Here is a 6,476-nt window from a genome sequence, read left to right on the forward strand (position 1 = left end):
TTGACGAGGAGAAGGAATGCGCGCATCCTTCGGTCGAGGGACGAACACTTTTCGGACGCCCGCTGGACTCGCGCTTCCGTCTACGCATATCTCACTCCTCCTCCTCCTCCTCCTCCTCCTCCTCCTCCTCCTAGTCCCACCCATCGCCCTATCTTCCTCCTATTGACCGCCATCCTCCACACCCCTCCCCCATCCCGCCGTAACACCGCCAGAGCCGCCAATCCGCCCTTTGGCCTAGACGCGCCATTATTATTCGACGGGGAATTTCATTTTCCGCGGAGGGCCGAAAGAAGGTCTTTCCGAAGAATGCAATATGTCGGCGGTGGGGTCGCCGCAGCCGCGCTTCACACATTAAGCGTGGGAGTTATGATTCGCGAATGTTTAATATCAGCGAGTTGGTAATGCGCGGCGATGTATCACGCGATGTGTGAAATGCTTGTGCGATGGATTTTAAGGGAGACTCGTACCCGCCCTTTCAGCGTTTCATTCCTTTCGGACCTTTTAAATTCATATTTGTCAGGAGGATCATGGGATGCGGCACTTTTGGCGCCCCACCTACGCTAATTTTTTCATAATTTCCCTAGGCTCTCGAGCGCAAGTGAATTTAACAATTAGAGAACACTACACCGCTGCGTCTGTGATGATACGTGCAAATTAATTTTTTTACTTTATAGAAATTTCCCCAAGTGTTTATGGCTTTGCTAACGATATGGCAATTGCTGTCAAAAGCATTTATAGGCTAAAGGGCTTTTTAAATTTGAAATAAGTTTATGCTATAAATCTAGCGACAAAAAAAAAAACTAAGTATTTTATAACGATTAAAGAAAAAAATAATACCGAGCATTGTTTAATACACCACTCATCTTTTCTCTCTGCTCTCTCTGCTCTCTCTGCTCTGCTCTGCTCTCTCTGCTCTGCTCTGCTCTCTCTCTGCTCTCTCTCTCTCTCTCTCTCTCTCTCTCTCTCTCTTTATAATGCCGAGTTGTCATAGAAACAAGATCCCAACAAAGTAGTTGGTAAGAGAGAGAGAGAGAGAGAGAGAGAGCAGAGCAGAGCAGAGCAGAGAGAGCAGAGAGAGAAAGAAAAGTAAAAAACTACCATGGAGGGAATTGTTGAGGGGGCAGTCGAAAGTAGTAATAGAGTCGTACAATTGTCAGAAAACGAGAAAAAGCGCGGAAACCCTGGAGGAAAGTTCCGTTCTTTATAATAATTTGGAATGGGCGAGCGTAATCGAAGGCAAACAGAAGACTATCCGTGGCTCATTGTTCTCAACAAATTAATACCCATTGTTTGTCAATGGGGCGACTAATTATCCTCCGAGCATCGAGCGAAACTCAAAGATCAAGTGGATCGGTTACCGCGAGTGTCGAAGTCGAAAGTCAAACGGCTAAAGACCGACTGGACAATGTTGCGCACGAAGGCGGAAAATTGAGACGCGCATTGTCGCAAAGGAGTGCAGCAAAGTATCGAGGATGCGCATAGGCACGCAATTGCAGAAAAAGAAATTTACACCTGACTGATTTCTAATGACTCAGCTTGAGCTCGATTAAGAAAGACTTAAACGTCCATGGCTCTGAATTTTATTTGCTATTGCCATTTATCAATTCGCTACTTACTAATCCATCAAAAAATATCGTCCCCTATGACATCAAAAGTTGGATGATTGTCAACTGTAAAGTCTCGGCTGGCTATAGTTAGAGTCCCCATTACGTTGGCAATTAGACTGAAGAAGTAAATCGATTGGAGTAGCTCGCGTAGGCTGCGCGACGACTTGAAGAAAGCATAAGAAATTAGTCCGATCCAACTCATTTGTGCTTGGAAAGGCCAGCGTTATCCTTAAGGTCCAGCATTTTTGGAATTTTGAGCGTATTTCCGGAAAGAGGGCAAACAATTTAGCCAGCAAGCGATTAATTCATTATACGTACGTAAATAGTCGAATGCGGAGATAAAACAAGACGACGATCAAACAACGAGGGACAAACAGATGCAACGAAAGAGAAGAAGAGACCAGTCGATTACCCTCGGATCGTAATTAGACTGCTTCGTTCGATTGATTAAAAGATATTTGCTCGATGGTTGTTGGCTATTTCGACGTCGCACCCATAGCATTAGACGGGAAAAGGACCGCGAGATGCGTATAGTCTTGTCTAGTCTCCGTCAGAATTCATCGTCGATTACGCGGAAATGAGGGTTGCCCGAAGTCGATACTCGTAAAGGAAAACAAATGTCATTCAATATGGAGAAACATTCGCCGCAACAACACCATTCGCGTGACAAAACTGTAGCCACGATTCGCTAGGACGATAATTCACTATAATCTCCTCCTCCCCCAACCACCAAACCCCCACCCTCATCTCACTAACATCACCACCATCATCAACATCATCACTACCACCACCACCACTACCACCACCACCACCACCGCCACCACCACCACAGCCACCACTACCACCACCACCACCACCATCACCAACATCGCCAACATCGCCAACATCGCCAACATCGCCAACATCACCAACATCACCAACATCACCAACGAACGGTAGAGAACGAAACGCTGCTTCGTTGTAACCACGCATCCATATTCATGGGCAATCTCGGCGAGACCGAGCGGTAAACACCAGCAGATCGGGCACGCGATGAACAATACCGAGCGACATTGCATCGCTCGAGATTCCCTCCCTCCTCCTCACCGCCGTCTTTACTGATTTTTTCCGGGGTGGTGGGTGGTGGATGGTGGTGGTGGTGGTGGTGGTGGTGGTGGGGGGTGGAGGGCGTAGTTTCACTTTATGCATTGCGAGGGTTATAACGGATCTCCGTTGAACGAGGGACGATGTACTCGTCTGCAAATGCACGATCCGGATTCGTTCAAAGGACCTTTTAAACGACAAACTATTGTCGTGCGCCAGCGCGCCAATTTTACTATTTTATCTCACGTTTGACAGTTACGTGTCTTTATGTAACTTTAGCGGAATATCTTGGCACAGTCGATCGAAAACGCAGCCTTTGCGTGTCACAAGTCTAACTGTTGCAATCGGATTTTCTCGAGGCCTGAGGTCGAGCCTTTATAACGGAATACGCGATGTCGAGGAGGACTCGGACGAGATAGCCAATGTAGACATTAAAGTATCCATAAAAATCTTAGTCAATAGAGATTCTTAGAGCCGCAATGGTAGTTTGTGGGTAATGGGTAATTAAGGTATTAATTGGCAATGAAAGCACCAATTCGTTGTTTAAAGAAAATACGAGAGCCGAAGGTGGATTCGATGTAGGACAAATTATATTGTCAAAATTGTTTGACTGAGGAGACGAGATGCAGCGTGTACCGTTAAACACCCCCCCCCCCACCACCACCACCACCCCCCCACCCCACTCGCCTCGTCAACCCACCGCCAGTCGACATCTCCGATTTAATTTCTTAAGCGAACGGACCAACTCGCGAAGACTTTACGGGCGCGCGAATATATTTATAGGAAAGGTATGATTGTAAGGAAATGGCTGCGTTTAGACGTAAAGACGGTTGAAAGAGCCGTATATTACGCTATTTGCGCTTTCAATAAGCTCTAACGAACTTTATGGCTATCGTTATTGCCTTCCAAGTAAGCTTGCAGGCTAGTAGTAGTACTCGCTGCGAGCAATGAACGAATGAATGAAGGAACGAATGAATCGATCGAGACGATGCGGTTTCGAAGCAAGAAAAAAAAAACATTACGAGAATATACGATTTATTCTTATTTCATTTTTCTCTTTTCTTTTTTTTTTTTTTTGTCTTTTTGGTCTTCGCTCTTCGGCGTGTAACGAGGATTGTTAATCTTACGAGGTGCAATGCTTCGTTATAATTCAAGTATAATATACGGCGTTGTCATAATAAATATAATGATTTTGGCCTGAAAATATTTGGAAATCTTGAAACATTCGTGTCTCACTAATCTTTGCTGCAAGATCGTTAAACAGGATGCATGAAAAATTGATAAATCGCAAAGATTATAAGCCAAAAAGCCCATGATAAAGCAGCAAATAAATCGACTCTTCGTATTTAGATGTTCGCTGTGTTTCGAGCTTGCGAATATTTATTGCAATTTACCATCGCTTACGACTGGCGATATTTATTTTTAAAATATATTGAATTTTTACGATTTGCTACTACTAATAACGAACTCGAGACTCCTATTTACTCGAACAACATTTTTCTACGGAAAGCTCGATCTCCACGCTAATTCATCGATATTTTATTATTATTTATTTATTTTGTTTTTTTTGTTTTTTTTGTTTTTTTTTTTTTTTGTTTTTTTTTTATGAGTTGTTTTTTTTTTGTTTTTTTTTTTTTGAAGCGATTCTTTCATACAAATTAAAATAACAATGGAAGAATATTAACAAGTATTCTCTTATATCAAGACAATTTGATTCGAAAATTCGGTATAATCGCTTCTAAAGAGCTTTTAATGTAATTTTTTTGTTTTGTTTTTTATTTCAATATATTTATCGTGACGCCTCGTTATTGATTTTCCAAAATAAATCTCCCATTAAGGGCAAAAACATAAAAATAATTCCCTAAACAATTGTCATCAAATTCTATTTATATAATATGTATACATATATACATATTTAAAAATCAATATCATAATCATCATCTCAATTCCCAATTATTGATTTCAATTGAACTCTAAAACATTACCAATGAACTTGATGCTCTCAAATATAAACATCTTACTTTCAACGGTTAGATTAATAAAGTTAGTGGAAAAAAAATAAAATAATTTTTGTTCTTTACCCCTTCATCCAATAATACACCTTATCGTAAGTTTATAGTATTACAGATAATAAACAATTAACGATATTAAATTCCGCGTTTATTAATAACGATCCCAGGCTCTTTGTCACTTTCTTTCTCGTTCTGTTTGTTTTTTTGTTTTTTTATTTTTGATTTTCAAGCTTGGTCTCTGAAGCGAACGATCCCTTCTTACAAATCTTCACTAAAAGCGTATAAACTCCAAAAGGCAGCCATTCATCCAAACACTTAAGCGCAGCATGAATAGGCAACGTCACGTCCGTCGCTTTCCTTCTCTCGCCCTATTAGTTGTGCGAGCGAATACACGTGGTAATGGATCCCCCACCACCGAACAAGAGTTGAAAATTAATTATAGAGCATTGTAGCCATTGGAAAGGCCGTAGTCTCGACGACATCGACAGTATTTAGCACGGTTCGCGAAACGTCCGAGAAACGGACGAATAAACCGATAATGCGTGTGCGCGCACAACCGACAGAGAGAGAGAGAGAGAGAGAGAGAGAGAGAGAGAGAGAGAGAGAACGAGAGCGATAGACATTGTGTGCGCGTGTGGCAGAAAAGTCAAGTGCTCGATAAACAAGTTGAGGCAATTTTACGTAAACTTAATGGCAAATAAGATTTCTTGATGATTTTACATTGCTAATTGAATCGTTTGAGTCGATTGAAACTTAATGCTCCCTTACAAGTCATTACTTATTATAATGATTTTATAAAACTCCTTTACTCCATAAATGACACGTGCAATGACGACTATGTGTTTGTATGTTATACGTTAGACGTAGCTTTTTCAGCTTGATAAGACAATTCTCGAATTATTAATTTGGGCTAGCTAGCTAGTGCGATAATTCACCGCCAATCTAATGAAAAATCAGTGAGAAAGCAAGCTCACGAAAATTAATACCTCCGTATTTAATTACCAAGAACAAAAGAGGATAATCAAAGCATTAACGTGAGAGATAGAGGTGGATAAATGCGAAAAAAGAAAATATCCTAGCATTAAATAAAAGAAACAATTTAATTCCGTCAGTGCTCGGTGCCAAATGCGTATCTTCCCACGGAAAAACAAAATATCCTCCCTACATTGCTTTCTTTTGATGTCGGCGGAAATAAAAGGAAGGCCAAAAGTAATTAAAAATCTTGGCGGGCAAATAAAATTGCTGGGCTCGCCTCGGTGGGTAACGAGGCGTCGATTTGCTCCCGTGCATATTCGCGCTTCTAACGAAGATAATTAAAAAGGCGCACACACGCCAGTGAGGAAATAAGAGATGCTTAATACAGCGGGAGGAGAGCTTGCGAGCTTGCACGTTCGGGCCGTTTGTCAGCCGACGACGATAAACGGCATCGATTTTAACAGCGCGAGTCGCGAATTATGGGCGTCGGGCGACAGAGGGACCAGGACAACAGCGGCGATAGTGGCGGCAGGAGGGAGACAACGGGACAACGCCGGTCCTCCCACGGGAGCGACTATCTGCGCGGATCCTCTCGCTCTATCACCGCGCAAGGCAAACATAAAGGGATGGGCGGGGGGGGGGGGGGAAGGAGTTTTTACGCGCCAAGTGAAAGCATATCTGATGTACTTTGAAAAGAGAATTTTTCATGTGGTCAGAGCGGGGCTGGGAGGCGGCACGTAACGGGGCGCATAACGAGAGCCGACATTTTTTTTTTTTTTTTTTTTTACAAGCTTAAACG

The sequence above is a fragment of the Ceratosolen solmsi genome, unplaced genomic scaffold (assembly GCF_000503995.2).
Source record: "Ceratosolen solmsi marchali unplaced genomic scaffold, CerSol_1.0 scaffold29, whole genome shotgun sequence".
Taxonomy (NCBI): Eukaryota; Metazoa; Arthropoda; class Insecta; order Hymenoptera; family Agaonidae; genus Ceratosolen; species Ceratosolen solmsi.